This window comes from Bidens hawaiensis, unplaced genomic scaffold (genome assembly GCF_021521415.1).
Source record: "Bidens hawaiensis isolate Kalapana, Puna unplaced genomic scaffold, B.hawaiensis_p1.1 tig00005195_1, whole genome shotgun sequence".
NCBI classification, from domain to species: domain Eukaryota; kingdom Viridiplantae; phylum Streptophyta; class Magnoliopsida; order Asterales; family Asteraceae; genus Bidens; species Bidens hawaiensis.
Window position 1 is genome coordinate 678,349 of NW_027491335.1, and position 23,374 is coordinate 701,722.

General features: G+C 35.6%; 2 pseudogenes; both read left to right on the forward strand.

Annotated features, from left to right (window-relative positions):
- The first annotated feature begins 375 nt into the window (after nt 1–375).
- On the forward strand, nt 376–1,963 carry LOC143629412 (UDP-glycosyltransferase 84B1 pseudogene; annotated as a pseudogene).
- Nucleotides 1,964–20,804: 18,841 nt separating this feature from the next.
- On the forward strand, nt 20,805–22,306 carry LOC143629413 (UDP-glycosyltransferase 84B1 pseudogene; annotated as a pseudogene).
- Nucleotides 22,307–23,374: the final 1,068 nt, after the last annotated feature.

A 23,374-nucleotide genomic window follows, 5' to 3' on the forward strand; every position in this document is an offset into this window, starting at 1 on the left:
AATACGTTAAAAGAGGAACAAATTTGAAAAAACAATTTTGAGATGACAAATTTGAAATATACCATCATTAAGGGGCTACATTGAGAATTTTACCTTCGAAAATAGAGATATTTTTAATTATTAAATTTCTGGCACACACAATCTAATTATTTGCCATTATTCCCTTAAGGAGATAAGGCTGATTTAAACGAGATAGACCATACGTTTTTTAGAACATATAACATAAAAAATAGATGGCGTAAGAAAGGAGACACAAGGGACGGTTTTTAATCAAATTTCGTCATTTTTTTAAGAGATTGTGATTTGTGAAGGCTCTCTCACTTTGGATTTGGAATTTGTGGTCTATAAAGTATTTCACTAATTCTTTTCCATTCTCTTCTAAACACACATCACCCAAACCACACACCAATGAGTTCAACTTCAACTCCTAAACCAAACCAACAAAAAAATGTATTGCTTGTTACCGTTGCCGCTCAAGGTCACGTAAACCCAATGCTAAGACTCGGCAACATACTCGTATCCAAAGGCCTCCACGTCACACTCGCCACACACGACCACGGCCTCAAACACCGGTCATCCACCGTTGGAAACATCCACCTCGAGTTCTTCTCCGACGGTTTACCCGAAGACTATAACCGACAAAAAGCCGATTTCAACTTCTACATGAACTCATTACTTACTCATGGACCGGTCAACCTGTCAACCCTAATCTGCACACATAGCCTTAAATTCTCATGCATTATTAACACCCCTTTCGTCCCGTGGGCCGCAGATGTTGCCGCAGAGTTCGGAATCCCATGTGCCATGGCTTGGATCCAGCCATGCACGATCTATAAAATATATTATTGTTATTACAATAACCTCAACGAGTTCCCGACCGAAAATAACCCGAATATTAACGTTAAGTTACCCGGTTTGCCATCGTTTAGTCCCGAAGAGTTACCGTCATTTGTCCTTCCATCCAACACGTTTCCTACGTTTGGTAGTATATTAAAACAAGTGTTTCATAACCTACACAAGATCAAATGGGTGTTGGGTAACTCGTTCATGGAGCTCGAAAAAGATGTGATAAATTCGACGAATGGTTCGTTTTGGCCTGTGGGGCCGCTTGTTCCCGCGAGTCTTTTAGGCAAAACGGATAATATTGGAGGTGATCTTAGCGGGTTCGATAAGTCAAAGTCTGAAGATGAGAGCAACTGTTTGAAATGGTTGGATAACCAGAAACCGGCTTCGGTTGTTTATATATCATTCGGGAGTTTAATATTCTCGTCGGATAAGCAAATAGAAAGTATTGCTAGTGGTTTAAAGAAAGCAAACCGGCCGTTTGTGTGGGTGATAAAGCTTCCAGAGAATGAAGAAAGAAAAGAGTTAAAGATATTGGATGATATTAAGAAAATAGGTTTGATTGTGAAATGGAGTCCGCAAACTGCGGTATTGTCGCACCCATCGGTCGGGTGTTTCATGAGTCATTGTGGGTGGAACTCGTTGGTTGAAAGTGTTACCGCGGGTGTGCCTGTTATTGCTTGTCCGCAGTGGAGTGACCAGCCGACGAATGCTAAGCTCGTGACCGATGTTTGGAAGGTTGGTGTGAGAATGGATAAGGATTCGGAAGGGGTTTTTGGCGGGGAGGAAGTGGGAAGATGTGTGGATGAGATTATGAGTGGGCCGAGATCGGAGGAGTTTAGGAAGAATGCCGTGGAGTTGAAGAGGGCGGCGCGTGACGCGGTGGCGGACGGAGGGTCGTCCTACAAGAACATAGAGTTGTTTGTAAAGGAAGTGGTTAACTATCCTTTGCTAGACTTGTGATGCTTGTCTAAACTAGTAAAATGGTGAGGTTGTTCTTTATTATTATGTGTTATTAATTAATGTGTTTTATTTTACACAATGTTATTCGAATCTCAATATATAGAACATTGTAATTAGTATCTTAAGTTAAACCTATCAAAATAATTAAAGGCTTGGATGCATGCCAACCGAAAGCATTAGCTAGATGGACTTTGAATTTTTATTAAATTACTGATTAACTATGGCTTGATCATGTGTGTTTTGGAGCAGTACATTTCAATCTGAACCAACAGATTTCAACGTGTCTTGAAATTGTCAAGATACATTGGCTAGCGGTAACATGGTTGTCCTTTAATAACACCATGCGATGGAAAAATGTATAATAATATAAAAGCATGAAATGGCTTTCAGTCGCTATTGATTTTTTTAGAAAACTTATATGTTCTTTACATTTAGAATTATATATATTCTCATAGAAAATTGATCCATTACCACTTAAAAAATAAATTTTATCTGGCCAAGGTACTTTAGTAACCACTGTTCTCCCCTCTTTAAGATTACGTCTTATATTTTGGCATGTGGCTGCACTTTTTACTTACCTATATATGGTTGCCTAAGCATTGGCCGTGTTTGGTGTAATCCGATTATAAAGAGAGATTGGTTTTATATACTCTCAACGTTTACTTGTTGGTAGGGCACACTCATAACTAACGATTTGTCTCAATCACTCCTAACTTGTAACCTATTTTCTTCCGTCACTCACAAACTTAACGGACCATAACCCCATTAATTTTGTTGCTGATGTGGCATTTTTTAGTGAGATGGCAAACTTACGTGACGTTTCCTTTAAAACATGTGGGCCCAAGCTCCACTTCATTATTAAAAATTGAAAAACCTAAAACTAATAACAAAAAATTTAAATCCATCTCTTTCTATCCCCTCTATCTCTCTCCCAGCCACCCACTACAAAATACCACCGCCGACCATCACCACTTACCTGTCATATCGACACCATACTTGAATCTGAATGACTGATCCAAACAATAACCTACCATTGTAACCTCATCCCTAAAACTCCTCTCAGTTTAACTAAATGAGTGTTTGGGATTGTTTATTTTCACCAACTTATAACTTATAAACTTTTTGAACTTGTAAATCATTGGATCTAGGATCTAGTAGTTGAGATTAGTAGTTTCCAAAATTTGTATAGTTTCCTATTTATATGGTATAGTGTCCTATTTAGGTGTTGTACTTTATTTTAAATTCTTCTTACATTTCTCACAAAACAAATGTTTTTTATTTGAACCATTTTCTCTCTCTCTCTCTCTTTATATATATATATATATGAGAAAAAAGAAAAATAAAAGATGTTTTAAAGCCGAAGTCTTATTTGTAATAGACTCTCTATCCTTGAGATGGAGGAAATGTTTGTTTCGATCGGTCTTGTCTTGTCAACCATATCAGTAACTCTAGTATAACTTATGTTACTAAATAATTTGTTTGGTCGGTTGTACTTGACTATTTTTCCGGTTTCAAGTGATGTATTCGATGAACCATCTCATATCCATCATATTCACCTAATGTGTGAAAAAAAATATATTCATAATTTGCCTTTAATAACTGACATATTATTTTTCATAAAAATAACATGCCAGTATTTAATAGCACCCTAAGTAGGACCAAACATGTACCTAACAACATATAATGTGGTAACGGGAACTCACGAGAAAAATCTGACCCCGGCTAGGTATACCACCCTCCGATCCAGGGTTTGGTTTGTCCCATATTCCGAAAATTAATCCAAGTGTTTTCCTGACACATCTTTGTGTGTGTGGATTCCATACTTCCACTAAAAATAAAGGATAAGAGTCTATTTGGTTGAGCGTAATGGAATTGAGGGATAATTGAATGAAAGAAGGAATGGAATAGACAAAGAAATATAATTGATCATTACAATTCTTTTGTATTGTTTGATTAACTATGCGAATGGAATGAAATTTCTAAAGTGCTATAACACAAGATTGAGAAAAACAGTTAGACTAAATGCATGTATCTGGATCTAAACTTAGTTGACAAGTAGCAGGCATACTATACGCCGGTCTCAAAACGTATCTCCAATGGGCATAGCACCCGAAGATATTGTGGACTTGTGTGTGCATTTTAGTGACATGCCCCAGGGGAAGAGAAGCTGCCCTGCTGAGTTATACAGAAAACTATATTTGTGTTTTATCGATAGTTTAAAAATGTCTTGGTGTCGGTCAACATCACATCGCTGACGTATTTTCAAAACTGCTTTATAGGAGATCAGTTAGATTAAATCAAACAAGAAGAACTGAGACATATTTTCAAGATTGTTTTATAGGAGATTAGTCAGGTTAGATTACACAAGAAGAGCCGATAAAAGATTGAAAATATAACCATTATATGCTATTTGATGGCTCAGATGTTTGAAATCAGAAATAACATAATTATGTTTTTGCTGCCATGCTTTGTGATATCTAACGGGCATTTAAATCCCATGAGTTAAGTGTCATTTTACTATTTTAGTACCCATGGTTTGTTCAATTACGTAAATTTAGTACCGTTTTTGAATTCATTGCAAATGATTACCTCACTTTTCTGAAACTTGCCATTTTTTAGCCCCGTTTATTCTTCCGTTAAGTTAGTGGTAAATTGGTAATTTCATTTATTTTTTCGTTTGAGTTAGTGTAATTTTCATACTAGTTATTGCAACTGATTACTTTATTACTTTTGGATATATAGACAGTCCAAAAGAGACATTACATATTAAAATTAAAAGTTAACTGTAATACATGATAAAAGATGAAAAACAACCATGTTTTTGGCATAGCATATTTTTTTTTTGCATTTTGTTCTTTATTGCCAATCTACTTCAGTAGCTCAAGATCTGAGTTCATATTGGCAATTTTTCTTCCATTTTCTTTATGTGCGTTGATTTTTTTTCTTTTCAAAAGTTCGGGTATGATAACAATAGCTTTTTGACACATTGAAGAATCAAGCCAAATAACAATCTCATAGCTTCACACCTCTCAATATAACATAAATCGAACATGTAGATGAACAACGGTTGACGAACCACATGGGCAAAGCACCATATTGTAATTCACTGAATTTGAAGATGAACAATGGTTAGGGTTTGAAGGATCGACAAGCGCGCGTGCGCGGGAAGGAAGGAGAGGGGAGGGGAAGAATCTGTTCATTTAGGGTTAGAGGTTATCTTTTTATTGTAATGTGTAGGGTCTCTCTCTTGGTTATTATATGTATTCAAAACTAACCCAAGTATTCAGTTGCAATAAATTTAAAAAATGTAATAAAATTGCATAACTAAAGAAACCACATATATAAAAATGACACTTAGCTTAAAAGAGAAAATAAATAAAATAAGCGAAATTACCCAATTTACTTCTGTCTTAACGAACAAAATAGACAGGGTTAAAAAAGTTCTTAAATGGCAGGTTTAGAAAAGTGAAGTAGTCATTTACAATAAATTTTAAAACGTTATTAAAGTTGCCTAATTGAAAAGTACAAAAATGACATTTAACTATTAAATGAAAAATAAATTACATCGAACAGGAAAGTTGGTAACTTTTTTAGAGGGAAAAAAATTGAATCATAACGACTCCATTTTATTTACTGCATAGAAATTATTTATATAATTTGTTGTAAATGTAAGAATAATATATAGTAATATATATTTATATATGACCATTATAATCATTTATATTATAATAGATAACTATATCTTATTATATATTAGTTTGGTAATTGTTGATGGGCCATATTACCTATAATTAGTTAATGAAGGGTTTCCCCTTGGGTGTATATAAAGAGAGATAAATATTAACATCATAACCTAATCACATACACATAAGAAAATCATGTGTCTCCTCTCTCTTCTAAACCGGGTTCCTTTCAAGAACCCTAACCATCTTTAACTATACATCATAAAGGGGAACTCGACCAAGATGACAAACATGTCAACTATCTCATACTCTGCTGCGATTACTATTCTCCATGCTGTAACAGGTTAATAGGTTTAATATTTATCATGTTTTATATTACTTACATGAAGAACTGATCAACATGTGGCATCAGAGTGATGTTGATTAATCATTTCTTTATGTTTTCTCTAAATCTGGATCTAAATCATATGACATGAACTAAAAAACTTGATAAACCTTATTTTGTGCAACTTGAAAAATTATGATATTATGAAAACTAAATATTCAATTTGATTACATATTTTGGACATCTCTTAGCCGTGTTATGATGACCATAATTTCACATATTCACTTTTATGTTCAATAAGAATTTTAGTTTTAGCACCATTTGTTTAAAATATCTAATATTAATTTGGTATTGAATTAGTATTTTAGTATGAATATAACTTTATGGTGATTTAGCTTCCATCGATAAAATATTTAAAATTATTAGCATATCCCATTATTTAAATATATACTGTGTACATCAATTCATAATACAGTATTAATAAAGATTTTTGAAAATATTAACATATTGATTTAGAGTTCACATTATGCTATGTATTTCTAAATTATTAACTAAACTTTATCTTCAAGATATTTCGTTATCTAGTAATTAATAAAAGATATATTTTGAAACTAACTAAATCCTGGAGTTAAAATCTACCCATTAGAATTTGGACCAAATTTTATGGCTTATAATAGTTTGTGGGTTTTCATTGTTCATGGATTACGGGTCACAAAACAGGACTTACGAATTATAATTGTTCGCGGGAACTAATAAAAAAAATTCACAAGTTTTTTGTGGGATTTAAATTTGGGAAACTTATTGTTTCCAAATCCCCGGAAATTGTTTTCTCGAGACTTCAAAAATCCTGAAAACCCACAAAGTCGGAAACTAATGTTTTCTCGAAAACCTAAGTTTTCAAAAACTCATATTTCCCGAGAACTAATACCCGTAAACTGTTTGCTATTAAGTAATTAAAATGTTTTGTAAATACTTAAATATTATAAAATTTTACAAAACATAAAGGCTTAACTTGAATGAACTTCTGTTGTATCACTTATGTCAAAATGAGATGAGTTACATTTACCATATCATTCAAGTCTAACTGAAGCTTTTGCCTTACATAATATAAATGTCTTACTTCTGTCCAAAGGTGATGTGTTACATTTTTATTCAGCAAAACTAGCATGTGCATAATTAAAATAATTGTCTCACTTCTGCCCAAAGGTGATGTGTTACAATTATTTTGCACACGTACTTAAATAAAATTTAATTCTGTCCAAAGGTGATTTACTTTTTGTTTAAGTAGAACTTTTAATTATAGTCTATTAGTTTGATGTTAATAATAGACATATCACATCTTCAATAAAATATAATGATCCTCACATCAGATCCTTCATTAACCTAATGATCATAAATTTTAATATGTATTATCTTAATATCCCATAACATTACTCAGTATAATTTTCTTCTATAAATAGCTATCTCATCCAAATCATCCACTCTAATCTCAAAACACAATTGAATTTTGTCTCATAAAGAGTTTTAATAACATTTAGCTCTTCTCAATTTTAATTATCCATTAAGACATGATATGACTATCGTACTGCTCTTTCTAATAACAATTGAAAACTAGAGCCTAACAAATGGAATGAGTCAATCATAATATCTATTACGATAATGATAATCAAGAACTTATATAAATAAATGCTATCACTAGAGTTATTATAGATTTAGTTTTTCCTAAGACTAATCAAAATAACTCCCAAGATTCATGCACTCCTTAAGAATTCTAACTATAAGGTTAGATGGTATTATTGAATATATCATGTAACATCCTAAATATTCCAATAATAAATAGAGAATGTTGCGTTAAATTGTCGTGCGTTTAATGTTACTAATTAACGTCTAATGAGGAAAGATCATGGACTTGGATTAAATCAGATGGATTAAAGGGTAATGGGCTTTAGGTCCATGGGACTTGGGAAATATAAATATCCTCCTAAACCACCATAAAACCCTAAACCTCATTTCATTCCATCTTAATCTCTACACACTCCAAACACACACACACACACCATATACGGCCGGCGGCCGAGAGGGAGAAACGAGCAAGATCCGAGAGAGAGTAAACGTTAGTTGGTATTAGATCTTTATTACACGAGATCTAGAGTGCATAAACAAGCTAACCAAGATCGAACGAGCACAAAAGGTATGTTCTTGACCTTTAAAGTTTACGTAGTATTGAACGTTTTTACCATAAAGGTCCAAACTTTATGTCTTTACGGGCTAAGTTTTACCCGAACTAGGCCATGGGAATGATCGCGGAGTTAGTTAACGTAATATCCAAGAAATTCTCGATGAAATAAGGGTGATTTTAGTGATTAAGATTGAACAGAGACGGCAGCTGGGCAACTTCGCCTGCAAGCTTAACTTCGCCTGCAAGCTTAACTTCGCCGATCACTAACTTCGCCTATGCTTAAGTTCGTTTAATGTTAAGTTCGCCAAGCCATAACTTCGCCTGGTGATAAGTTCGTTCAATGCTAACTTCGCCTGAGTTAAGTTCGCTGAATGCTTAACTTCGCTTAATGTTAAGTTCGCTTAACACTAAGGTCGCTTACAGTAAGTTCGCTTAATGTTAAGTTCGCTTAACACTAAGTTCGCTTACAGTAAGTTCGCTTAATGTTAAGTTCGCTTATTGTTAAGTTCGCTTAATGATAAGTTCGCTGGAGTTAGCAAATTAGAAAATAAATTAAAAACCTAATGAAAAATGTTTTAAGACAGTTAATGGAAATAAAATTTTTCCAAGCTGACCTGGCAGCTCGACCCCAGCCAGGGGCTCTGCCCCTTGGACCCTGCTAGGGGCTGCCGCCCCTAGAACCCAGCTGCCAGGGGCGCTGCCCCCGGACCCCCGTTCGTTGTGGGTTATATAAGATAGAAATACTACATGAGTAGTAGTAGTAGTTAATTGATACATGTAAATATTATACAGTTAGCCGTGCACAGCTCAAGAAGGGAATAACGATTAACGGAGAGCGTAACAGGATTCAGGTGAGTTTCTAGCCCCACTTCCTTGTTATGTTTTCGGGGCTGTGTGCATACTCGATGTGATAGTTAATACACTTATCTTAAGTGGTAAGTGTATGTCTTGTATGATTTATGCATGATGATTGTTTGACGGTGCGTGAACGATCTTCGGATATTGCATGTACCGTCAGGTGGTTGTTAAGATATGATTGATAAGTATGACGAAAGATATGATGTATGTATGAATATATGATGTATGCATAATGTATGTATGTTATGATGATGGTACGTGAACGCTCTTCGGAGATTGCACGTATTGTCAAGGAAAGTATGTATGAACAGGTACGGTACAGTTGCACGAAACAAAGGGACCAGACCCTAATAATATCTGTAATGTTAGGGACCGAACCCTAATAATATTTGTGATGTTAGGGACAAGACCCTAATAATATCTGTGATGTTAGGGACCAGGCCCTAATAATATCTGTGATGTTAGGGACCAGACCCTAATAATATCTGTGATGTCAGGGACCAGACCCTTATAATATCTGTGATGTCAGGGACCAGACCCTTATAATATCTGTGATGTCAGGGACCAGACCCTTATAATATATGTGAGGTTATAGGGCGAAAGACTCTTTAAAACGTCTGATTATGTATGTAAAGAAAGTATGAAGGTAAGAATGAAAGTATATACACTTATGTGTGTATGAAAGAAAGTTAAGAGGTTAAGTATGAAATGTAAGAAGGTATTGCATGAGTATGTGATTAACTAGAACTCACTCAGCGTAGTTGACTTTTAGTATGCACGCAGGTGAGTAAAATGAGGCAGGTAGCTTGAGCAGGACACATGGCAGAGTTGGACGAAGCTGGCATCTGAAGATTTTGCTATGATGTTTTATTTTAAAAGACTATGTTTTGTTTTTAAATGACTATGAATTCTCGATAAGAAAATAATTATGGTTATGGAATGTAATGGTTTGAATGTTTTTAATGTTCCGCAAATGTTTTAATTAACTCTGATATTTAGAACTGCGTTTATGAGTAAATCCAACACGAAAGTAGGGCTACCGGTAACGGGGCCTTACATATCATAATGTACAATCATGACCCATAAAATTAAGGGCTCACACATGATATTAAGTACAATATTCTAGTACATTGCATACTCAAATTTTCAATAGTACAATTTGGTGCCTTAAAAATCAACTATAATACTCAAAAGTACCAAAGGAAAATGAATGTGTTGATTAACAACATATTGTAACATCCTAAAATTTATAATGTTGAATAAAGAAAGTTATGTTTAGTGATTTCACGTTTTAGTTATTTAATGTCGAGTAAGGAACGGGTCATGGGCTTAGATTACGTAAGATGGGTTAAATGAGAATGGGCCTTGGGTCCGTGGGCTTGAGAGATATAAATACCCATCCCAAGCCCAAGATATCATTTTATTTCCATCTTTCTCTTTTACACACTCAAAAACACACACATAACCGACCGAGATCCGAAGTCGAGACCCGAGATTTTGCTGGTAGATCTGAGTTGGAAAGGTAAGAACTAATCCCGCAAAGCTAATATTACTGAAAATGGTTAGGATTTGATGGGTCAACCGGACCCGAAACCCAAACTGCCCAAATCGGACCCCTAAAACGTCGATTTTAGGCCGATTTGATGGTTGGGATTTGTAGGCGCCGATCATACGATTCCGTGGGTACCAAAATCGAGTTATTTGGCTAAGAAACGAAGGAGTTATGGGCAAACAGATCTGCAGCGCGATAACTTCGCCTGCAAGATTAAGTTCGCCTGATGAACTTCGCCTTCAAGCGTAACTTCGCCTTCAAGCGTAACTTCGCCTAAGGATAACTTCGCCTACGGCCAAGTTCGCCTAAGGATAACTTCGCCTACGGCCAAGTTCGCCTAAGGTATAACTTCGCCTGAAGCCAAGTTCGCCTAAGGTTTAACTTCGCCTGAAGCCAAGTTCGCCTAAGGTTTAACTTCGCCTGAAGCCAAGTTCGCCTAAGGTTTAACTTCGCCTGAAGCCAAGTTCGCCTAAGGTTTAACTTCGCCTGAAGCCAAGTTCGCCTAAGGTTTAACTTCGCCTGAAGCCAAGTTCGCCTAAGGTTTAACTTCGCCTGAAGCCAAGTTCGCCTAAGGTTTAACTTCGCCTGAAGTGAAGTTCGATTATTAAAATAAATTAAAAACCTGATGGAAAATGTGGTAAGGCAGTTATCGAAAATAAAATTTTTTCCAAGCTGACCTGGCAGCTTAACCCCAGCCAGGGGCTCTGCCCCTTGGACCCCGCTAGGGGCTGCCGCCCCTAGAACCCCGCTGCCAGGGGCGCTGCCCCCGGACCCCCGTTCGTTGTGGGTCATATATAGATAGAAATACAAAACGAGAAGTAGTAGTTAATTGATATGTGTAAATATTATACAGTTAGCCGAGCCCAGTTAAAGAAAGGAATTACGATCAACGGCGAGCGTAACAGGATCCAGGTGAGTTTCTAGCCCCATTCCTTGTTATGTTTTCGGGGCTGTGTGCATACTTGATGTGTTGTTAATACATTTATCCTAAGTGATAAGTGTATGCCATATGTGATATATGTGATATGTATGAATGATTGCTTGATGGTTCGTGAACGATCTTCGGATATTGCACGTACTGTCAGGTTGTAACGTTATAAAGCCATATGCGATATATGTGATATGTACGAATGATTGCTTGATGGTACGTGAACGATCTTCGGATATTGCACGTACTGTCAGGTTGTAACGTTATAAATATGGCAAGTATGATATGTATGTTTATGTGTATGAACGTAATAAAGTTAATAAAAGAAGGAAATGACGGTTGTATGGTTGTATGGTTACGAAAAGGGTACCGAGCCCTAATAATACTCGAGGTATGATGTATGGTTGTATGGTAACGAAGAGGGAATCGAACCCTACTAATATTCGAAAACAAGGGACCAGACCCTAATAATATCTGTGATGTTAGGGACCAGACCCTAATAATATCTGTGATGTTAGGGACCAGACCCTAATAATATCTGTGATGTTAGGGACCAGACCCTTATAATATCTGTGATGTTAGGGACCAGACCCTTATAATATCTGTGATGTTAGGGACCAGACCCTTATAATATCTGTGAGGTTATAGGGCGAAAGGCTCTTTAAAACGTATGATTATGAATGTAAAGAAAGTATGTAAGTAAGAAAGAAAGTATGTAAGTAAGAATGAAGGCATGAGTACTTATGTGTGTATGAAAGAAAGTTATGAGGTTAAGTACGTATGTATGTAATAAGGTATTGTATGGTATTGTATGATTAACTAGAACTCACTCAGCGTAGCTGACGTTTAGTATGCACGCAGGTGAGTAGGTTGAGACAGCTGGCTTGAGTGGAGGACACATGGCAGAAGACTAAAGCCTGGCATCTGAAGATCTGATATGTTTTATAAGTTATGTTTTGATTTTGAAAGACAAGAGGAATGTTTTAAGACATGATTATGAATCGATATGTAATGTTTTATGAAAGTTTTATATTCCGCGTAAAGTTTTTAATTAACTCTGATATTTAGAACTGTGTTTATGAGTAAATCCAACACGAAAGTAGGGTTACCGGTAACGGGGCCTTACACATATATACAAGAAAAGAAGCATCCGGTACTGGAAAATAAGATGTTATTCAACTCACTACCACTAAAACCTAAAAGAGGATTATTCTAAGGTTCATAGACAAAATACAAGTATTACTTCCAGCTTTAAGTTCTATAAGGAGAAGTCTCATTGCCAAAATATGCCATTAGATTAGGCATAGACATTACAAGACTATCCATAATTCAAAAGAACAACTGGCTAAAATTGATAGTTGTATAATAATGATATATAAGTCTGCTAATCCTAATATTCCCATTAACACATGATTTGTTGAGTCTAGTTCTATATGTTTACCCGAAATCAACAAATAACTAACATGAGTGTTAGTGACAAATTTAAATGTTAAGGTTATTAGAACCATGATAAATTGTCTTTTAATTACACTTTATGATACCTTAAATATTCTGAAGATTAATCAGAATTTAGTATCAATACTTAAGTTACATTATGACAGTTATAAGGTTTGCATAGCCAACATAAAGTCACTCTTACCTTAAACTCTTATATTATTTGTTATCAATATCTGGATTGAAACATTTATAAAATAGAACTAGATGATAATGTATACTTTCACAACTTTTGTTATAATGCAAATAAAAATTTAACGAAAGACAAATGAGACCTATATTATTCATCTATTAAAACCAAATTTCATGAGAAATCATGACATGGTTGATGAGGGTGATTTTTCATATAATCTCATTCTTAGTGATTTTAAATCATGTGTTAAATGCCCTAAACATTACTTTGATTAAGGAATAAGTATGGGTCCACCATAAGTTATATTTCACTGACATTCGTGAAACTAAAACGGAATATTCAGACATAATTCTTTTCTCATTTAAAATGCTATTTACTTGTATTTAATCAGTATTCTATAGTCCGCGGTCTTAAAGAGATCCGTTCATATATACTTAATACGATTTCTTCTAAATATGTCCTTTAAGTTTATTATGACATCTGGACGTTAATGTAATCAAATCAAGTCTAACATATATATGACAGATTCCCACGTCATGTACATCATTGAAACTTCTCTTGTATTTTTCCTAGAGATATTAAAGATAAGTGGGAGCCTTAAGTGTCTCAATCATAACTTACAAGATTTGCAAGAGACGGGGGAGTGAAAACTTGATATTATCTCAAATACACCTCTTGTATAAGACACTGCTCCATCATAACACTATTCCATCAAAACTTATCTCTTTAGAATTTACTACTACTCTTACAAAAGTTTCATTGTTGCTTAAACGTGGACAAATTCAGATTTCTTACTAAATTAATCCTCACCAAGAGAAACTACAACAACTTATATTATTAACTTGTTTCTCTGTTAGAATCTATTGGTCTTTAAATACTGACCCTAAGTATGCTAATTTCCTAAAGGTTTCTAAGGTCAGTGGGAGCAGTAAAAGTCTTTATAATGACTTGTTAGAAGTACAATAGGCGGGGGGAAGAGAGATATTAAATTTTACTCCAATTACACCTCTTATACACCATACTGCGCCAAATATTACACACTTAGAATCCTGAAAATGATAGCAACCTAACTAAGAGATAATCCATAAAACTGAAACTTTTAAAATTACCCAATAATCAACTTAGGAGGCCATCTAGGTTTTAAAACCTACTAAATTTGATGCTTATGTAACCTCCCTAACTAAAGTTGAATTGGATGTTGGAAAGTTTAATGATCATACCCCTTATAATTAAACTATTATCATCAATCATAACTGACTCCATAAGTCGCTAACGTTTTGAGATTTGGTTGAATCACCTAAAGGTGTTCATAACTAAACTAAATCCTAACACAAACATTAAGACACTAAGAAGCATAATTGATTATTAAAGGTTAGATTCAAAAAGGAATAAATCATCAAAGAATCTTATAACCTATATTATAAAACATTTCTTTAAGGATCATCACTGTTCAAGTAGCTTATAATAGTTAAAGAGCTACGTTAGAAGAACATTAAAACAACTTTCCCTAATAACTGACTTACATATCTACATGCTCATAAAACAACCTAAATGTTATAAACTGAAGGTTAATGAACATTTAGTCTATAAATCAATAAAATCCATATATGGGTTAATGCAAACACCAAAATTTGATGAAATATTTATACAATTATTTTCATCAAAAGCCAAGTGGATTAATGTACTTACCTCAAGATGAGTGGGAGCAACTAAAAACAAACTTGTCCTTATATAGATGACATTCTTCTGACAAGTATATGTTACATAAGTCAAAGCATTGTTCACACACTTTGATATGAAATATCTCAAAGATATCCCTTACATAATAGATATCATAACATTCTGAGATAGACCAAAAGGGACATTAGTTTTGTTCTATAAGTTTTATCTTAAATGGGTCCTTACACATGTAACAAACAATATTGCTCTATTTAGAGGATAATAGGATCATTGAGATTATTACCTTATGCTTCATTAAGTAGAAGCTTTATGTAGGTTCAAGTCTATACTCGTTCAGATATTTCTCAAAATTGTAACACACTAGATATGCCTAGATTAATGTGAAATATCTAAAAGAGTATTAAAATATCTTTAAAAGAAACGAAGACTATAATTTAAAAGAAGAAGTGAGAATTCAAACTGGTATATTACTCTAAACTTTGTCATGTTCAGAGATAAGAAAATGTAAGTTTCGGGATATATTCTTATGTCAGTAGATAAATCTATCTCATGGAGGAGTCATAATGAACTTATAACAACAACCTAAGTCACAACAACATAATATGTTGATTAATTACAACGTTGTTGTCAATAAATGTTGTTGAATATTTATTAGTGGACTCATAAGTTTTATTAAACTCAAAATAACTTATATATTAAAGACTAATTGTGATAACGTCAGCTACTATGTTTTCTCAAACAGTAACAGTTTGATAGGAGTTGGATTAAATTTTGATATGAAATTAATTATTCGTTTATGAACGAATTGAGGAATCTAAATTTTCATATCTAATACATTCATGATATGCTTAAGGATCCTATAACTAAAGGTCTATTACCCATAAGTATTATGAAAGCGCTTATAATCATGAGGGGTTTATTAATGACCACGTACAACTGCATATCGTACTATGAATGATTAACTATTAAATTTCCTCACCAGTTTTGATTTTGTACGTCTCTTAATATGTTCTGCATGCATAATGACATATAGACGAATTAATATACAAATCAAACGTTCTGAAGGGCTTACTTGGATCATAACTACTTAGGTTTTAAATAAGGACTGCAGTATGATTAATGGGGGTCTTGAGCTAATGTTCAATTCAATGATTGTATTTCTCTGCTCCAGTTTAAGTATAAAGCTAAAATGAGTGTTAACTCCTGATCAGGCTTATCTAATACTCATAATAAATGATTACTCGGCCAAGTGGGAGAATGTAAGAATGATATATAGTAATATATATTTTTATATGGCCATTATAATCATTTATATTATAATAGATCAAAATATTAACTATACCTTATTATATATTAGTTTGGTAATTGCTGATGGGCCATATTACCTATAATTAGTTAATAAAAGGTTTCCCCTTGGATGTATATAAAGAGAGATAAATATTAACATCATAACCTAATCACATACACATAAGAAAATCATGTGTCTCCTCTCTCTTCTAAACCGGGTTCCTCTCAAGAACCCTAACCATCCTTAACTATACATCATAAAGGGGAACTCGACCAAGATGACAAACATGTCAACTATCTCATACTCTGCTGCGATTACTATTCTCCATGCTGTAACAGGTTAATAGGTTTAATATTTATCATGTTTTATATTACTTACATGAAGAACTGATCAACAGTAAAATGAAAAATATAAAAAGCCGTCCAAAGATTCCAAAGACGAATAAAACGATATGTACCTATTTTTTTCTCACTTCTCTGTTAATTATAATTTTAATGTAACTATTATATAGTTACGAAATAGGGGACGTTGAGACTTGTGATGTTCAGTTATGTATATTTAGCTTTGATAATGAAAATAGACAAAATATATTTAGAGTTACTAGTTTGATGACTTCGATCGGGTGAGCTCGTGCCGTTCGGTTTTAGACTTAATTAATACAGTATAACAATAACTGACACTTCCTATATCAAGAAATTATAGTTAATATGTTTCGACTAATTCAGTTATCACTTATCATTTGTTGAAGGAAAATTTGGTCGTTTTTTAGTTAGCCGAACTTTTGAAGTCGTGACTCGTGACCAGATTTTTGGTTAAATGGGTTTTTTATTTTTATTTTTTGGTTAAGCATATTTTCATATATTTTCTTTTAACCATTTAAAAAAGGGGGTCCTTTCAAAATATAGTTTATTACAAACGTTTTTATTTACAAAACATATTTATATATGTATGTTCTTATATTTAAATAATACAAGTTTAAAAGAGAGAGTTTAATATAAAAAAATAATTTGCAGATAAAAATAAATGTAATAAAAGTTGATAATGTGAAAATGAAAGGATTTTTTGAAAAGAAAAATATAACATTGAAATTATAGTTAAAATTGTCAGTTGTGATGAGTTACTAAGAGCGTTGGCCCCTCGCTGCCAACGTGGTCGCAAATACCAAAACGGGGTGGCGTGAGTGAGGGCGCTAGCGTCAAGTCGTGACAATGGTAGCGAGGCCAAATGACCGTTGTAAGTGGGAATGTGGGGTAGTTGCATGATGACAGTTTGCAAGTTGCATATTCACATTTGTAGCATCCCAAAAATTTCATGCAAATATTGCCAACTTTAAAGTTGAAGGGCCCAATTGTAATTAAGCAAAGTTAAAGTTCAAGACCTAATTTGTAATTAGGCAAAAATATGATTAGATGGACTGTCTAATATTTCAGACGTTCCGTATAAAGGTGACCCGGATAAGAAGAAATCTCTTAAGACGGACTGTCACATCCGCCTACAATTCTTAGACGGTCTATATAAGGCCAATCTTAATCATCAAGTTAACAATGAGACGGACCATCTCATCTTCATACGGTTCGTTTAACCGCCCCTGGCAGCAAGAGTTATCAAACTCGATCAAAATGTGGCAGAACTCAATTTGTGATTCATTATTCGGCATTGGCCTATTAATATTGTCCATAACGCATCCATGACATGTATCCAAAATCAAAAGTCATAACAAACACTACAGATCAAACAAAGGCTTTGTTTTGGTGTTTTAGATGCATATACAAGTCAAAGAATTAAGGTGTACTAGTCAAGTATAGGCTCTGATCATATGCTCCAAAGATGTTAGAAGCATTGCAAGTTGTTACTAGATTGTACGTATAATATCTCAGAAGTAAGGTAGTGGCATCTGAGATTCGTTTAAAGTTCATTCTTATGATTAAACGAGTATTCAAGCTAGTATCGATTAGACCTCAGTAAACTTATGATACAAAAGTCATAAAAGTGTTTTAAGCATGTATAAGGTCTTAGAATACATAAACGGATATTGGTTTGATGTTTAAACTCGATTTTTACATAAATGGCAAGTACGTGCAGAAGATTTAGCGGACCGTCTAACCATTCATACGGTGCTTCGCAGATGGTTTTCATACATGTCAAGGGTCAAAAGTTAGGCAGCCTGTCAAAGACATATATGAACAGTCTCAACATAATACGACCCGTCTCATTAAAACTAACCAACGAACCGTCTAATCTAATTGACATCCCGTCATATCAAAAGGTTCAGTCAAACATAGTTTATACGAACCGTATCATTACTATACGGTCCGCATAAACATAAAATTAATACTTTAATGCAAATTAAGTTTTTGAACCTATTAACCCAACCATAAATTATAAACGAGGTTTGAAACGATAAAATCAGACAAGTATGGTCTAGGGATGAGCAAAACGGGTACTTATACCGATTCGGTACCGGTACCAAAAACTCAAAACTAGTTACTAGTACTTCTATAATTTTTCCTTCAATACCGATACCATACCGGTACCAAATTGAAGTACCGACACCAAGATTTTGGGGAAATCGGTACGGTACCAGTACCCACTCACCCCCAGTATGGTCTGCACCTGAATCAGCAGATGATCCATGTATTTATGCAAATATTTATGATTGGTTAAACATCCAAAGCAGGAATGTTATTAGAACAAGTTCACCCAAACACATCTAAGAGATGAATACGCTAACCTTTCCAAAACCTTTGAAAAGATTCACCGACCGAACATAAATGTGAATACATTAATCCTTGTTAAATCTTTAAGCAGGTTCACTAACTGATTATAAATGTGAATGTGTTTAACTGCCAAACATACTCTGAATATACATACATGTTGTCTGTCTTAAGGCTGAAACATATTGTATATCTTAAAGAGTAAAAAAAATGTTTACATGAGATAATAGCATAATTCATGATAGGATTTCATGAAGACATATGATTAAGGTTAATGATATTCAAGGGATGACACTTTGGTATCTTATCTTTGTCTCATGGCTTAGTTTATACTACATCTTATTTGGACTATATATTTGTAATTGTCTGCATGTATTTGTGTGTATATGTTTTAATTTGTAGTTTACAGTATCGCTCTGTCATCATTTGTTTTAATATAGGTATCTATATATGTTTGTATGTTGTTTATTTGGGGGGGGGGGGGGGGGGGGTGTTTTTTTTGGAGGGGGGGCCGCTTTTGGAAACACCTTTTCTATTATAATGGATAGAGGTAAAATTTGCATACATCTCACCATTTCTATACCCTACCAACTTTTGTTAATTATGAGATTTATTGGACACGTTTGTTGTTTTTTACTACTTTTTTAATATTTTTTATTTTAATATTTTTATTAAGTTAATAAAGAAAATGTTCTATAAATAATTCTGGGATACTTTTTAGTTAACTCATTTTATTTTATCTTTTAATTTATATCGTTATTTTACATTTTCAAAACAAAAAGACAAATAAAAAGAAACTCGCTGAATCCCCCGCTCACTCGAATCACAATAAGCTTAGGTGGCTGATTATTATTAGCGCTAGATAAAACAATATTAGAGAATGAATCCTGACCGTGGCTTGAACCACAATGCAAGGTATAAAATTTGTAGGAGGAATAAAAAAGCTGAAATAGTCAAATAGCAACTAATTAATGCGTCGTGTTTGTGTGTGTTTGAAATCATTAGGCTGAGGGGTGTGGGGGGCGCGAGAGGGGGCGCGAGTGGGGGCTCCAGCCAATAATATTGTGACGTGTGGCAGAGAGAGAAACTAGATAAGATGGGTGTTGGAGCCCCCGCTCGCGCCCCTGGCCCTGGTGTGGAGGGGCGCGAGCAGGGGCTCCAGCGGATTTTTTTAACATTCCCAACGGCTCCGGAGAGGGTTCCTCAAATCCCCCAAAATCAGCACACACCCAAACAACCAACAAACGTTCCTCAAATCCCAAAACCCTAAACCTCGTATTTCACAAACCCACTGTCTTATTTCATATTTCAACCCATTAATGGACCATCGAAGAAACACCCACATGATGCAATTTCCGACCCACCAGAACTACGCCGGAAACGGCGTTCCATTCCCGTCTTTTCCGCCGGAGTTTAGTTCCGACGGCCCGTATTTATCGGAAAACAATCATTTTTCTCATTTTACTCATTTACCATCTCCGATTGACGCCGATCAGAGCTTATCTAACGTCTTTTCCTTGCTTAGTCTTTCTCCGGCGCCATTTAACACTAACCCATCTCCTTTTTCCGGTCAAATCGGTTCTTTCTCCGGCTCCGGAGAGGGTTTTGGTCACCCGATGAACAGCCCTAGAATAATGCAGTCTGATTTGGGCGTTCAACGGTGGTCCGACGAGATTGAAGCTCGCCGGCGGCACTGTTCTTTAGGGTTTGAAGACGTCTTTGACTTTGGCCGATAGTCTCGCCGGCGGCACTGTTTTTTTAACAGAATATTTTTTTTTAATCAATTATGAGCCCAACGGCTATATTTAACATTCCCAAGCTCCCTTCAGGCGTATTCCCAGCCGCGATCACCCTTGCGCCCGCCTCTTTTTCCATGCTCGCGCCCCTCTCGCGCCCCTCTCGGTGGTGTGGTGCTCGTGCCCCGGGGCGCGAGCGGATGGGCTCACGCACCCAGGCTAGCGCTCCACACCCCTCAGCCTTAGCATCATGTACGCTCTTAGATACCCCTAAATATGCTTCTAAAATGTTCTCGTATAAACATTAAATAATTTGGATACCACCTAATCTAGTACAACCGCAAAGGACAACATTAATTGTAGCAAAATCATATAAGTAACAAACTCAATTTCAAATTAATCTTTGAAAAGTGACATCAAACTGTTTGAGTTGTACACTTCTTACGTATACGACGGCCTATAAATTGTCATTTGTGTCCTCCTCTAAATCACCCCCCAAATCTTTCTCCACCTCACAATGGGTTATTGTGAACAAAAGCAATACATAAATGTTCTTCTAGTTACTCTGTCGGCTCAAGGTCACATAAACCCCATCTTAAGACTAGGCAAAAATCTTGTTTCCAAAGGCCTCCATGTCACTCTCGCCACCACCAACCATGTCCTCAAAAACATATCGTCAGTCCCGAACTCCATCGGTGGGGTCCACCTCGAGTTCTTCTCTGACGGTCTACCAATAGACTACAACCGAAGTGCTAATAGGGATTATTACATGGATACCCTAAACAAGTTTGGACCCGTTAACCTATTAGCCTTAATCCGGTCCCACTCAACTAAATTTGCATGCATCATCCATACACCTTTCATACCGTGGGTATCTGATGTGGCAGTTGAGGTTGGTGTTCCTAACGCCATGCTCTGGATCCAACCATCCACCTTGTACCAAATATACCATCGTTATTACAATCGTCTCGATGATTTCCCAACGGAGAGTAACCCGAATTTAAGCGTTAAATTGCCCGGACTGCCCGTTCTTCACACTGACGAGTTGCCTTCGTTTGTTCTTCCATCAAATACACTACGTAGCTTTGATACTATACTAAAGAAAGTGTTCCACAACATGCACAAGGTGAAGTGGGTGCTCGGGAATTCATTCATGGAGCTCGAGAAAGACGTGATCATGTCGATTAATAATACCGGCAACGTGTTTTGGCCGGTAGGACCAATAGTTCCGGCAACACTATTAGGTAAGGAAGATGATGTTAGTTTTGATCTTTTTAAATCTAATAACAATAATAATTGCATGGAATGGTTAAACAAACAAAAACCTTCTTCGGTTATTTACATATCTTTCGGAACTCTCTTATTTTGGTCCGAAAAAGAAATAAAGAGCATAGCGGTCGGTCTTAAAAACACGAAAAGGCCGTTTTTATGGGTGATAAGGCTACCGGATAATCAAGAACTGCCGGAACTAGGGTTTTTGGAGGAGATTAAGGAGCACGGGTTGATTGTGAGTTGGAGTCCACAAACAGAAGTGTTGTCTCATCCATCAGTCGGGTGTTTCTTGAGTCACTGTGGTTGGAACTCGTTGATCGAAAGTGTTACTGCGGGTGTGCCTATTATTGCTTGTCCACAGTGGACGGATCAGCCTACAAACGCTAAGCTTGTGACCGATGTTTGGAAGGTTGGTGTGAAGCTGAAGAAGAGTTCAGAAGGTGTTATTGATGGGGAGGAAGTGGGAAGATGTGTGGAAGAGGTTATGAGTGGGCCGGGATCAGAGGAGTTTAGGAAGAATGCGCTCGGTTTGAAAACAGCGGCGCGTGCGGCGGTGATGGATGGTGGTTCATCGGACAAGAATATTCAGTTGTTTGTAAATGAAATAATTTACTCTTGGTCATCATATCCTGAACAAACTTGATTTTGGATATTGTATGTAAAATTTTACTTCAACAGGTTCATGTGAAATAAGTATTTATTAGCTCGGTGTTAGTTTTAGCCTATGAGGCTATAAAGTAGTGAGGATTTAAATGTATAATTAATACATGTAACAATTTAAATTAATAAAACATGAGCATTTACTTTATAAATGAGTTGTTTTAACTATGGCAAACAATTAAAAAGAGAAAAAGGAAATGGTGTATAAAAGTGCACGTCGCACACCGACAGGTCGTGTGATTAACATAAGAGAGGTAAATCATGTGTCACGTAGCTTATTGAAGTTGCTTCTCAACTTCTTGGATTTCAGCTTGGGGTTCAGGTAGCTTTCTCTTCTTCCCTGAATGAGCTTTAGCTCTGGTGGTCACGGTGTGAGGGCTAGGTTCTTGGCTAGCAGACTTGGATGGTTCTTTCTTGACTATCTTCGGAGAAATCAAGTGGTCAATGTCATCGAAAGAGAATTGGGCAACAGGCTTGCTGGCTGACTTAGGCATGTCTTCAAAACATAACAAACAGATAAGTTTTTCATTTTTTCTATATAAAACCAATATGCTTATCTTTATACTTACTTGACATATAACTTTGAGGTGAGATGTTTGACTGTTTAGTTCTGAATCATATCAAGGATCCTGATCATGAAAGTCCGAAATGTTGGGCTCAATGCGAGAAATGCGGCTACTCTCTCTTTGGTTCCTGGAAGCTTGGCTAGATGTGCGAAATTGTCAACTGCATAAAAATGAAGCAAATCAGTGTTCAACCTTAATCAAGAAACAACAATAAATGCAGAAACCCTACCCCGCCTTATCCACTTAGTAGGAAGGGTATTTCCGTTTGGGATTGAATCTCGCTTGACAAAGAAAAACTTATTCATCCAATGAGAATCGTTTTGTGTAACCTTGTCGAGCGGAATTGGTTGGTGAGGCTTGAATTTGAGCAGAAACCGTGGGTGTACAAAGGGTGTACAAAGAGTATATGTATGACAGTTCAGAGAGTCCAAACTCAAGGTCGTGGTCAGCTATGATTTCCTCAAGGGTAAATAGAGCTCGCCAGATCATAGGCATAGCTT